Source organism: Mirounga leonina, unplaced genomic scaffold (genome assembly GCF_011800145.1).
Source record: "Mirounga leonina isolate KUSES-001 unplaced genomic scaffold, KU_Mleo_1.0 Mir_114, whole genome shotgun sequence".
NCBI lineage: Eukaryota > Metazoa > Chordata > Mammalia > Carnivora > Phocidae > Mirounga > Mirounga leonina.
The window spans coordinates 50,986,098-51,000,376 of record NW_023270265.1 but is presented as its reverse complement, the minus strand read 5'-3'; the positions used below and the strand labels follow the sequence as shown (position 1 = coordinate 51,000,376).

The window sequence follows — 14,279 nt, the reverse complement described above, 5'->3', positions numbered from 1 at the left end:
GCCTAACAAAGTAACCTTCAGGACATAACCTAACACACGCTCGCCACGATCACCGGGTTTCTGTCACTGGTGGGAGGTCTGAATGGAAGATCTCAAGGCCAAGTTAGGAGGATGCTCCTGCGAAGTCCCAGCCAGCATGTGGGAGCTGGGAAGCCAGGGGGGCCCCTGAGGCGGCCCCCCATCCACCAGCACAATGCTCGGGAGGGGAAATCTTCCAAGAGCAGTTCTGAGCCACCCAGGTCTGGAAGCACCTTAAGCAAAGAGAACCAAATGCCAGAAAACCGCAGACAGAAAACGTCAAGAAGCACAGTCGGAAGAAGCAGTCACCTTGCTACCCATGCTTCTTGTCGTTCCTGTAGCACACACAAGGCCTGGAAGGGAGACGGAGGATGACCAGGTTTGTGCATTTCTGTCTGCAAACTGGGAAGGCCCTCTGCCTGCTGCCTCACTGGGAAGGGTGAGGCCAAACTTATTACTTTAGTCATAAAGGTTTAATCATTCGCAGTTCAAATGTGGATGCCTCTTCCCAATGTGTAGGCTTTTTCACATGTAAGTTTGAGCTAAAAAAAAAAAAAATGCTTTCAGATGAAAAATGCTGCCAACAGGGTAAGGCATATGGGGGCTACTTAAACCTGGTCCTTAAAGCCTTTCCCCTCTCTTCCCAAAGGCTACATACTCATAACTGATTTTGATATTAATATTAATTTGTCATTAATACTAATGTTTCACTAACCAACTAGGAGTGTTTTGAAATATCCAATTTCTCTGGATAGCTAAACCTCAGGTTCCACTATGAAAAATGTTTTCTAATTACTGCATGCCAGTAAGCTACCAGACAATGCACTGAGGTTTCCTATTAATTCACAAGCCTCATACTTACACAGAAAGCCAGCCACGCTGGAGTCGGTCACCTCAGCAGGTCACAAACACTCCCCACACTTTAGGACACCCTCCTGCGAGCTGAGAGCTGAGCAGGCCATTTTGAGGGCAGCCTGCTGGGGCGGCAAGAGGCAATACGGATGCTTCCCCAATTGGATTAATCCAATTCTGAAACAAGTAATCCAATGAAAGTAATGGGTGTCGTTCTTGCTAGTTCACTGAGCAAAAAAACAGGCTCACAAACTACCTGCCAACCTCCCTCTGTCAAGAACCAGCTCCCCAGTCAGCCCGTCCTCCACGGCATGCACGGCTCCGTGCGTATTTCTCCATTGTTTGCCACACTTCTAAGTGAAGAAAACGGGTGGTTGTTATATGCACTCCCCAAACTTTCTCCTTCAAATTGTAGAAGGGGAACAGATTTCCACTTGTTGCCTCCAGCTCTATCAACAAGAGGACCTTGTTTGCTTTCCGTGCTCAGGCTCACAAGCAGCCAGGAGGCAGAGGGAGTTTGGGTCAGTGTGCGGAGACGGAGGGGAAAGATGCCCACAACCACACAGGGTCAAAGGGACCGTCTCAAGACAGTAAGACCGGATCTTCCACGCAAGACAGCCGCCAAGGACAGGTGGGCAGACAGACAGGGCCCTGAGAGGTGCTACAGCCAATATGGGGTGTGCTGACCGGGGTCCAGGCTGCAGCCCTGGGTCCTGCCTCTAGTGTAAATGGGAAATTGCTTCACCCATCCCTCTAAAGAGATGAAATGTCCAAGGGCTGTGGGTAATCAGAACAACAAGCATGTAGAAAGGCCAGTAAACATCAATGTTCAATGCGTTCAGGTACGTGCACAGTTACATGGGGACGCGGTGCCCACTGGACGGCAGCAAGAGCATCACTACCTTTCTCCGCTGGGAAGAGTGAATGACCACAGGTCTCAGGAAAACCAGAAGAAGGATCTACTCTAACAAACACACACACATACCATGTGTCAACCTTCCAGCTACGGAAGCCCATCCACGGACATCAAATCCCAGTGTCCATGAGCACATGCACCTGCACGTTCGGGTGGCATTTGTAAGGTGGCGAGAGAGGTTTGCATCGTATTTTTTATGGGAGAGGATACTGGGGGGGGGGGGGAGGGACACTTTGTACAGCCTTTCTTGGACCCTCATGTGGCCAGGAAGAAGGAATAGTAAAACTTGAGGGGTTGACTTGGAGGGATGATAAAGGAGAATGGCAAGAAATGAAGAGAACACGTTAGGACCCAGCATTCTTAAAACAATGTCGGAACTTCATTTTTGTGCTTCTGTAGGACTACTTTGTAGTGGGATAAGCAATGCAGAAACCAGGCTGTGGACATCTGCAAAGGAGAAGACGAACGGGGGAGGCAAGGAGGAAACACAGAGGCACCAAGTAAACTGGGATAAAAAGGGTTTTAAAGAAATGGGGTCCTGTACCATCGGCAGCTCAAGGACACCAGTCTCAGAGCCTGCGGGGCTCCGAGGTCACCGCTGCATGAGCCAGGGAGGTGAGTGTGTAAGTCAAGCTCCGCTCTAACACACAACACAGCATGGCCGTGCCCGCTGGATGCAGCAGCTGGAGCTGGTGGCCGAGAGGACCGGGCCACCCTGCCAGGCAGAAAGTTCTCACGTCCTGTTACAGACTGAAGGCTCATGTCCCTCACAGTCCCATGCTGAAGCCCTCACCCCCATGTGATGGCATCAGGACGTGGGGGGTTTGGGGTGATGAGAGCATGAGGGTGGGGCCCCCATGATGGGATCGGTGCCCTTATAAAAGAGGCTGCAGCAGTCTTACCTCTGCCTTCTCTCCTCCACACCAGGACACGAGGAGAACGCGGCCAGCTGGCCAACAAGACGGCCTCTGCCAGGAACGGAAATTGCTAGCACCTTAACTTTGGGCTTCCCGCCTCCAAACCCTGAGAAATAAGTGTCTGTTAGAGCAGCCTGACAAGACTAACACACTCCGAGAATTCAAAACAAAAGGGTCAGAAACAGCTTTACTCTCCTGCTTACAGCTTACAGTTTTAGATTCTTCCAAATTTTGTTTATTCCAGAGAACAGCTTTCCACTCTAACTGACGAATGAGCAGTACACGTGCAGGTGAGCGGGGGCCACGGTGAGGAGCACGGACACCAGACCGCGCTCAGAAGGCCCCAGGCCCGCCCAGCTCTCCACATGGGCTCTGTGTAGGTCTGCCCCCCACCCCACGAGGCAAACACTATCGCTCCATTCTCCAAGTACAAACCGCCAGAAAGAACAACCTGCTCAAGGTTGTGCAGCTAAGTAGCTGTCATCAGGCCAGGGTATCCCGGGCAGTCTGGCTCCTAGGACTGTGCTCACACACGCCAGCTTCCTGACGCAGCTCAAGGAACCCTGAACACACGCTGGACCAGGGATGGTCCTGCACCTGCCACCAGGCCGCGCGTCTGCACCGCCACCTCATCCCCCTTCCCGGCTGTATGCGCAGGGTCTAGAAGACGTGGCTGGTGCTCCAGCCCCAGGCAAGGAAGGCGTCAGGGCCCTGAGCACGTCTGTGTAGCTGCTCGAACGTGCACAACAGCCTGGGGTTGCACCCACGTGCCCGGCTGAGCCTCCCCCACACTTCAGCTCTTCCTGAAGCAACACAAATAGGTCTGTCTCCTCCTCCCAGACAATGCCCCGGGCTTTTAATTTTTTTTTTTTTTTAAAGATTTTATTTATTTATTTGAGAGAGAGAGAATGAGAGACAGAGAGCACGAGAGGGAAGAGGGCAGAGGGAGAAGCAGACCCCCTGCTGAGCAGGGAGCCCGATGTGGGACTCGATCCTGGGACTCCAGGATCATGACCTGAGCCGAAGGCAGTTGCTTAACCAACTGAGCCACCCAGGCGCCCAATGTTGTGCCATTTTATTTATTTATTTATTTTTTGTTTGTTTTTTTGGGTTTTTTTTTAAGATTTTATTTATTTATTTGAGAGAGAGAGAATGAGAGAGACAGAGAGCACACGAGAGGAGGGAGGGTCAGAGGGAGAAGCAGGCTCCCCGCCGAGCAGGGATCCCGATGCGGGACTCGATCCCGGGACTCCAGGATCATGACCTGAGCCGAAGGCAGTCGCTTAACCAAGTGAGCCACCCAGGCGCCCTTAATTTTTTTATTAAACTTTTTTTCTTTTTTTTTAAGATTTTATTTGAGAGTAAGCGAGTGAGAGCGAGCACAGCGGGGGTGGGGAGGGGCAGAGGGAGAGAGAGAAGCAGACTCCCCCCGGAGCAGGGAGCCCCATGTGGGGCTCGATCCCAGGACCCTGGGACCACGACCCGAGCCGAAGGCAGACGCTTCACGACTGAGCCACCCAGGCGCCGCGCCCTGGTGTTCTTAAATATCACAGCAGCACAGAACCACACAGTGCTTGGTTTCAACACCACAGAGGTTTGTAAACACTTTTCTGCAGGGAGCCAGGTATTTTACGTTTTCCAGGCCACATAAGGTCTGCTTACTATTTTTCCTTATTTACTACAAGCCTTTAAAGAGGTAAAAGCGACGCTCAGCACTCGGGCAGTACGAATACAGGCTGGGGGCTGGGGGCTGCGGAACTGCTGCAGGACGCACGAGTTAAGGCCCCAGAACAATCAGAGGCTCGTGTCACCCTGATGTTTTAGATAACCCAAACTACTGCGGGAAGACAGACTGGCTAACCAGTACGGCAGATGTCACAGAATGCTCACAGAAAACCTCTCAAAGATTTTCACAACGTAATGTTGATACTTCTCTTTTTGGTTTATTCTTTCAGCACCTATCTGGAAATTAGGTCATAAACACGATGGAAGTAAACTCCGATTTTTCCCCACTCACCAAAATTTGAGTGAATGGAACCCGGCAGGTTTTCCTCAATTCTAACTGTAATGTCTGAGAAGTCCCTAAAGGTCCTCAGCGGATGCCGAGAGCCTTCCAGCCGTGGCTCTGCAATTTCACGCCAGGTTGAAACCCAGATGAACTTTTCACCAGAATGCCAACCAGAACAATGGAGCAATCTGTGAAGAAGGTTCCTTTGCAGTCACAGAGCTCCTATGCTGCAGGACAGCCTGGGACGTGAACTTTGTGACCTCCAACACTGGGCCTCCCCTCTGCCTACCACAGCTCTATCACCACCAAGAGGGCCCAGTCACTTGCGCTGCAGAATCTTCCAGCGTGTTTATCCTAACCATCTATAGGAGAGAGCACGCAGATGAAGGTCTAGGGAGAGTCCCCAGATCCACAGCAGAGGCCCTCAATCCCCTTCCTCAGCCACAGCCCCAGTCGTACCCTGGGCCAGCCCCCCCCACACAGCACAGGGCAACCAGCCCCAACGTAGGTCCTCGCTCCCTCTCCCGGCTCCCATCCACTCCTGGCACAAGGCTGCGGAAGACCAGATCCGACGAGGGAGGGTCCGCTTCACCCCTACTCACAGTCCTCACCTGAAATACAGAAGCCAACGGGTTCTTCCAGATCATCACCAAGACCTGTGCCCATGGGAAGGAAACTTGCTGCTACATATCGGGAGTCATCACAAGCAGATCTAGTCACGTTCTTGTTACATGTTGGCTATTGAGGCAAGAAGGTGTTTTGGCGAACAGGGGCTCCCTCCACCAGAGGGTTCTCCAGAGAGCATCCCCCTTTCCAGGCAGGGCCACCAGAAGCTTCGTCAGCTCACACACGCTCACTCTCCTGAGGAGAACCACGGACTTCCCCTTGGGGAGACGCCCGAGGTAAGAGCAGGTACCCGGCCTGTGCGAAGATGAGGTACTGTCACGCAGAAGACTCTTTAGCATAGATATGACTGTATTTACAGACATTTAAGTTGCTAACATAGAAGTGAAATGTGTTTAATGAATACAAGAAACCAGGCTTTCCACATACAACTTGGGGTGGGGAGGGGGGTGGCAAGTAGAGTAGAAAGTCATGGCATATATTTACACTTCTACTCTAGGACAGCAGATGGATCGCCCAGTGCAAAACTGCCACACTGAAACCCAACCAAATGCTGGAATGGAACTGGGAGGTGGGCCACTTCACTCCAGTCGGGGAGGAAGGCACACGACGGGGTCAGCCGCCCGGGGCACGCAGAGTCAGTCCCTCGTGGCCTCGTAATGGGGATGCCGTGCATGCATCTGAACCCAGTGACAGGGCCCTTGCTCTAAATGTATTCATTTTAATTGTCCCGACCCAATACCTCCGAAATCTCCCCCACAGCCTTAGAAGAGGAGGCATTTTGTTAGGTGCTTTTTGAAGCTGAGCATGGAATCCTGAAGCAGTCTCCTATTCCACACTCGCGAGTGGAGGAGGGCAGGCTTTCCAACAGCTCACCACGGATGGCCTCATTACTCCCATTTTTACCTGCATGATAATTAGCTATTTTAAAGTCACTTTGTATGCCTATATAGGGCCTTAAAGTTACAGGCAAAGTCGAGCATCTGCGGCAGGATTTCTAAGCTGAGGGTCATCGATAAACCTTTGAGAATTTTGAGGAAGTTCAGGCTCTGCTCTGTGAAGAACATCCAAATGCACACATCTGCACAGAAAGTCAACATTCCCTATCTGAGCCCAGGGAATTCACGGATCCTCCTGAAGACCACCCACGTCTGAGCACAGGTTAGCATATTCTGGTTTCGAGTTAAGTTTGTGGCATTGGGAATGGACGTGTCTGGTCTCACGGGTCGGAGAACAAGGCTGCACAACGCACATTACCACAGAACTTAAGAAAAGTAGGGAAATTCCAAAACATGGAAGAATGTGTCCCTTCCGTGAATATACTTTTAAGTCCTAGCAGAGAAAAAATCTCTAAGATTTAGTTAAGATGCCCAACACGTGGAGGAAAGGACAAAGTGCCTCAGTCTCTGGAAACCATGACTGGGCACCCCAGGCCTGTTCTAAGGAAGCCTCTGGAAGCTTCTGTTCTCTGGCCTTTCTGTCATAATTCTCTTACAAAAGGACTTGCAATGCTTCAAATGATGCCATTCTCCCAGAACATACGAACTACCACTGAGTCACAGAGCCCTGGCAAAGAGCCAGGAACACCGCAAAGGGATGACGGGAGGCCCTGTGAGATACTGGCGGAGGACAGTCCTGGGGGGCAATCGTGCGAGCTGAGGTACACTGCCCCAGCTCCCACCCCCACAAAAGCTCCCAGAGGCCTTCCCTGGCTTGGCAGGGCTACGGCTGGGGGTGGGGTGTCCTGGCAATACCGGGTCACACGTCACCTGCGTGTGTAGCATTTGTAGGGGAATTTTCCCACGTCACAATCCCCAGTTAATGTTTGAGGTCCTTTTCAACCAACAGGGTGAACGATATTGGTGGGAGAGGTATACCTCCTTTGGAGACACAATCTTTGGGGTAGAAGAGGGCTTATTGCAACCGGGTGGGCATTACTGTCGGTGTTTCTAAATACTGACAATCCCATACACCCACCTGGTGTCTGGATCCACTGGTGTAAGCACATTCTGCCCAAAGGCAACTTAAGAAGGTACTGATGTATTTCAAAGAGCTGTTCAAGGCCCGCTCTCGAGGCAATGCCCTCCCAGCCTTTTAGAATAGGAACTAGAGGTTTCAAAAAGCAGAGAGATGGAAGATGGGACATATCTAAGTACATCTCCATAATCTGGGTTTTTACAGCCTGAAATATATTTACAAGAAGTTTCTCCTCTGCTCTCTGCTCCTTTGGTGCAGCTTACTGTTCGCTGGGAATCGTGGCTGCTTCCCCGTGTGGAGGACTCGTCGTTAACCCAAGTCAGACTGATCACAACATTACAGTTTCCAGTATTATCTGAAGCTAAGAATGCCAGAATGTGACATAACAGGACTTTGTTTTTAAAACACTAGGGGAATCAAAGCAGTTCAGTTATTAAGATTTAAAGAAAAATATGAAGCAGTGCACCTGTCTCCTGGATCCATCAGCAACACTGGGACTGGCCCCTCTAAGCTCTGTCCGAATTTGGTGTTGAAGATCACTGGTGAGGGGGAGAGCAGACCCTTTATCCCCAAAGGAGGAAACACAAATGCATCTCAGAACAGTTGACCAAGACCCACCTTTCCAAGGTGCCACTTCTGAACTATTCCCAACAGATCTATGTCGCCCACAATTACAGACTTCCAAGGCCCTTACAAAGTCTACAAGCCTATCGCACACAAGACAGGCAGTCTGTTCTGATAAACCACCATCTACAAGTTAGTGACCAGAGAGTGTATTTAAAGATGCTCCCCAATGGATGAGGGACCTAGGAGCCTAGAGGCATGAGGTTTTTGACCTTTCTCTTATAAAACCAGCCCAAAGTCAGCACAGACCAAGCAGCAAGCTTGGGCGCCTACATCAAACTTGTTGGTCTCACCCGTGAACAGAGGATCCTAAGAGCTATGTTTCCCTTGTGGGTTTCATATGGATATTTACTGCATTAGAAAACTCAGACATTTCTGAAATATTTTCTAATTCACTTAAATATAAACCAGTTTCATGTTATCACAAATAACATTTTTATTAAGAGTATTTTCCAAAACAATAATAAAACTGAGTTTACAGTAAGTAGCATGGCATTGGGTTTTCTGAGAATGTCTTTACTGGCTGGCTTAATAAAAGAGAGCTGGAGTCTCAGAGCTGCTTCTTCCTTCCCTTTCCATATACGTTTCTGGCTGAAGTACACAAAAAAATGCTTTTCAAAGGCTTGTGGATCCTCTTCTTTGATACTAGGTCAAAACTCAACAAGAGGGGATTTCCTAAAGCAGAGCTGTGAGGTGGGTTCTGAAAAGCTTATCAAAGATTACTGGTGGTACAGTTACACGAAGATCCACTGATCACGCGCTTCTGAGTTTTCCCCAACTCTGACTTTGTACTATCACATGTCCGTCCCTCAGAATCTACTAGTTCGCTGAGCTATGCGAGTCTTCCAAATGTTTATGTATCTCATCATATCATCAAAATCTACTACTGACGTCAGTAGGTAGGGTTTAAATATTGGGAAGCTATCAAGCTTGTGCAGGTACACTGCAGTTTCTCCGAATCCCAATCTTCACTAGAAAGCTCATTTTTTATCATTTAGCACAGGCAGCAAATACTGTCAGCAATCGTCCTTGGTGTGAGAGGTTCACTTTGTTCACTTTTGGGAGAACGTCTGCTAAAAACCCAAGTCTGAGTAAACAGAGGTGGTTATTCTTTTACTGGAGAAAAGGGGGTTCTATGAAAAAGGTGGCTACTTCGGCTAGCAAGCCAGGCTCACGCGTGCGCGCCCCTTGAGAGGACAACCCCACTCCGGTGCCGGCAGAAGTGCTTTGTGCACGTTTAAGAAGGGAGGTAACTCAAGGGTTAGGATTTCCAGATTCTCACGTGACCCCACTTCTCCGGTGCAGATGCGGGTGGGCTGAGGGGCCCAGCGGGGCCTGGGGCAGTCTGCGGCCGTGGCCTCCATCGGAGAGAAGGGACAGCAGTGTCACCTGCCATCGCCCCGGTGCCACAGGCACAAATATCACCACGGGCCCACACTTGCCCGGTAGCGTGGGCCCCTCACAACTGGAGAACCCCAGCCTGAAGCTTACCTACGCCACTCATTTCTGCGTTCGCGCCATTCGAGACCGGTTTCAAAAGGACTCTCAGGAGCACTCGGCAATGCCGCACACCCGCGCTTGGCATTTTCGAAAACTGAGAATGGCTAGGATTTGAGAACCGGCTGCAGCACGTGCAGCAAGGGTCCTGCCCAAGCCAGCCTCCCAGTGGGAGGCCCGTTCTGACGCTCATCGTGGACCAAACCTGCTCCACGCCGAAGCCTCCGCCGCACTCAGCTGCCTGTACAAGGCTGCGTGGCCAACCCGTAGCTTATCCCAAACAACACTTTCAACCACGGCAGTCTCAGACCCTTGTGGACTAAATGGTCATTTTGTCTGAGCCAAGCACCCTTCAGATTTGCCAAGGCAATCCGGCCACCTTGCTTCCGTCCGCCAGTGGAAGGAGGCAGCAGCACCTCCCCAAGTTCGTTAAACTGCGCACCACACCAACATACTCCTCATGAGGGGGCCCCTCTTGGTAATCAAGGCTGTGATTGCTAGTACAAGATTCATAGCATTTAGAGTGCCAGTAAACTGTGGATTGTGAATCCCTTCAATGCTTGTATACCCCATCCTGCTGTATCTTAAATGCTGATATCAGAATTTTTATGGAGAGTCGCTAGCCTCTCTGAGTTTTTCATTAGACTGTGAATGGTAAATGACACACTTTTCAAAGTTTACGTACATTTTCTTGGCTAGATCCACAAAAATAAGATTCATACTTTCTTGCCTCTGACAGCAATTCCATGGCTAAAAACTATTCATTGCAAAATAGAAATAGATTCTTATTTTGCTCTGGTATAGACTCACAAAATAGAGAGAAAAATCTCACATTGTATCCACTTGCTTTGTTTATTAAAATTTAAATAATGCTGAGTCAGCCATCTAATGAATCAAAACTTCAAACACACAAATTCTCCATCCATGTAGAACTCTGAGTTCCAGGTCATTCTCAGGGAAAAACTCCTACAGACACAGATCTCCATTTACTAAATGTGCAGAAAGCAATTAAACTACAAAGTGAACTACATGCTATTTTACATGTAGAGGATGCAGGTGAGGAGAGAACTAATGGAGAGCCCACAGCCGGAGGCCTACGCCCAGCCTTTCGAGTGGTAGTGGACAAGCTGGCCGCAGAGATCCCTCCATGGGACAGTGAGGCTCACACTGGGAACCAAACGGAAGACAGCAGCTGTAAGGACCTGGCAGCCCATGTGCTGGGAAGGGCGAGGGAGAAGACATGGAGCAGGGTGGGAAGCCCCGTTTGGAGGAGGGCGGAGCAGACCTGGAAGCTGCAGAGACATGGGGGCTGCCTGGCGCGTGTGAACGGACTGTGGGGCAGGGGCTGGTCATGGGGCCACAGCCCATCACTCAGGCAGGCAGCGCCTCCCTTCACTGACCTCGTTTGGACTGCTAGGAAAAGTTCCCAAGATGTTTCAATGCCACCAAATGAAAGAAGTTTCAGTTTGGACTATTTTATACATTCAGTAGAGACCATAAGGAGCTTACAGATGTGGACTTCTCACTCCATGAGAGCCATAATGTGGGTGAGCCAAATTCCACCTGACTTGGCCCGCAAATTCAAGAGGGCAAAGGCGAGCTGAGTGCGTGTGCTCGGCAGCATGGTTTGTGTGAGGACTCCCCCTTCTCTGAGCAGGCAACACCTGAGTGCAAACACCACCTCCCCATGGGGTCACACATGAGGACACCGCCGCCCGCCCCATGCCAGCCAACACTGAGTGAGGTCAGGCTGCTCAGAATTCCTGCCACAGGTCCACTCGCAAGCGCTCAGGGTGCAGACACAGAACCAGGACATGGGCATGGGCCCAGCCTCTGACCTTCCCTTTGCTGCAGTCAGAATGTACCTGGTGCTAAGGACCTGTCAACTCAATGGGGACAGGGAATGCCAGCAAAAATCACACCAAGATACAGGCCTCCCCCAGCCTTCCGGAGACCTAGAGCAGTATGACGAAAACCGAGAGTGAGGCAGTACCCGCTGGACACCAGGGCTTCAAGCGAAGGTACGAGGCTGCCACTGGAGACATTACCCAAGAGCTTCCCTTCCCCGACCACGTAGGCCAGTGCCTCCGAGGGGTTCTTCAGTTCCTTCTGCTCATGAAGCTCTGCAGACACATGCACGCAACATTTAACACAATACGTATAAAGAAATACCTACTATTACTGAGGACTAGCTAGGCACACTGCACACTACTGAGTGTTTTCCAAATACAGCCATGACCCTGGGAAGGAGGTGCGCACTCCCCACCACTTCCCGGCTGAGGAGAGAGGGTGAGGGGTGAGGAAGCCGGACCCCAGGGCTGTGGGGCCCCAACTATTAACCACCACCTGTACTGAAGGTTATCCAGTCGGGACTCGCAGCCACAACAGGTCATGCTGCTCTCCTACCCACACATGCACCAACAGGCGCACATGGGTGTGGCAGGAACAGGACAGAAGGGACAACAGGCTGCTAATAGGCCAGTATGAACAGATGAAAGCAAAATATGCTCTCATTTTCAGAAAGTTTTAAAGTAAAGGAAAAACTGCATATTGTATTCTCTATTTATGCATAACAAACTAGCGCAGAAACTTGGTGGTTTCAGATACATAACTTATGATCTCCATCTCCATGGCTCAGGAGTCCAGGCGTAGCTTAGCAGGGTCCTCTGCTCAGGGCCTCCCCAGGCTAAAATCAAAGTTGAGCTGCACCTGTGACTCCTAGCTGGAAGAGGCTCCGAGCCCTCTGTCAGCCCCACAGGTTGTTGGCACAACCCATTTCCTCGCAGCCTCAGGGCTGAGGTGTGTTTTCCTCCTAGCTGTTAGCCAACAAACCACTCTCAGCTCATGAAGGCTGAGTTCCTGGCTGGCAGCCCCTCCTCTTGCCACACATAGGGTGCTTACTCACAGCAGAAAGCGGAAGCACGTTTCTGACTTCCTGTCTCTGATCGCAAACCCTTTCGAAGAACACACCTGATTAGGGCAGGTCCACCCTGGGTAATCTCCATTTTCATTAGCTCAATTGATTAGACACCTTAATTGCATCTCCAAAAATCTTTTCCTATAATCATGGGAGTTAATCCCATGCTACTCACAGGTCCCACTCACACTCCGAAAGAACGAGACAAGGCATGGATCATTGGGGGTCATCTTAGAGTTCTGTCTAACATACATATGAGAGCATTCAGAAAGTGACAATTAGGCTAAAATTGAACACCCAGAAAGATACCAATGATATCTATAAATTGATATAGAAGAGCAAAGAGAAAATTTTACTATCTCTGTTCCAGTATTTTCTAAATTTGTATCAGGTTATAAATTTGGGGGGGATGCACAGCACTTTCTATTAAGAGCGCAACTATGACTTTTGGAAGACTTCCTCAGGGTTTCTTCTCAGCGTACTGGTGGATAGCAGTCCTCAATCAGTTCTCTTTCATGGTTAGAAATGGCACACCAGCTTAACCACTACTACTCTTCTGGCCAAGATGACCAACAGAGGCAAAATTTTCACTGTGGCTTAGAAATAAAAAAAAAAAAAAAAAAACAGGTTAAAAAAAAAAAAAAACCGCGGTTTTCCAGACACAGGATAGAGGCAGTGAAGGTGGGTGACCCCAGAGAGATGGCAACAAGCACGGGGAGCCTAGACACCCTTCCGGCTGACTGCCCGACAAGCCTCCAGCCCGTGCTAAAGGCAGAGCCCAGAAAACTCCTGAGTGGAGAACATAAAACCCATAATCCAGGGACACAGGTGATTAGACCACTCTGGAGGTGGGCAGAGGCCCCCAAGTGGAGAACTGACCAGCAGAGTAAGGACAGAGCCACATAAAGACCAGCAGGATGTTACCAGGTAATCAGACACGAGAGGACAGGTGCCTGCTCCCACAAGGTGGGAGGGACACCACAGCATTCACAGGACACTGGGTGGAATATTCGAGAGTCTTGCCTCGGTGGCCAAGAATAATGAGCCTCAGACTCTCATTCCGACTATGAAATCTTGAAATCAAGACCCAAAAGGATCAAACTGTTTCCATGTAATCTACTTGCATTTCAGAATAGAGCTAAAGAATATTTGTTTTTTAAAGATTTTATTTGTTTATTTGACAGAGAGAGACACAGCGAGAGAGGGAACACAAGCAGGGGGAGTGGGAGAGGGAGAAGCAGGCTCTCCGCAGAGCAGGGAGCCCAATGCGGGACTTGATCCCAAGACCCTGGGATTGTGACCTGAGCCGAAGACAGTTGCTTAACCGACTGAGCCACCCAGGCGCCCAAGAATATTTTTAAAAAAATATATCCTGGGGTGCCTGGGTGGCTCAGTCATTAAGCGTCTGCCTCCGGCTCAGATCACGATCCCAGGGTCCTGGGATCCAGCCCCACGTTGGGCTCCCTGCTCTGCGGAGAGCCTGCTTCTCCCTCTCCCACTCCCCCTGCTTGTGTTCCCTCTCTCGCTGTGTCTCTCTCTGTCAAAAAAAAAAAAAAAAAAAATCTTAAAAAAATATATATATCCAGTACTTAACCAAGTAAAATTCACATATAAAGCACCCAGCTAACATTAGAGGTATAAAAGGAGAAAAATATGGGCCACATAAGAAAAACAAACCAAAATCAACCCCAAACTGACACAGACGTTATCAGCAGACAAGCATGTTATAACAGCCACTGCAACTGTATTCCAGATGTTAAAAAGCCAAGTAGAGAAGTCGGGGATAGAACAATGACAAATAGTGCTGTTAGATTTGCAATCTGTAGATCATTTCAATAGATGAACAAAAGCAAGGATGATGGCAGATTTCTGCTCAAAACCAGTGCAAGTCATGGGACAATGGAACCAGACTTTTTAAAACAAAAAACA

At 49.8% G+C, this 14,279-nt stretch overlaps 1 protein-coding gene across 1 annotated transcript in view; it reads right to left on the bottom strand.

Annotated features, from left to right (window-relative positions):
- Positions 1–14,279, bottom strand: part of MGMT (O-6-methylguanine-DNA methyltransferase) — a 294,779-nt gene that overhangs the window by 166,869 nt on the left and 113,631 nt on the right. The window lies entirely within an intron of this gene.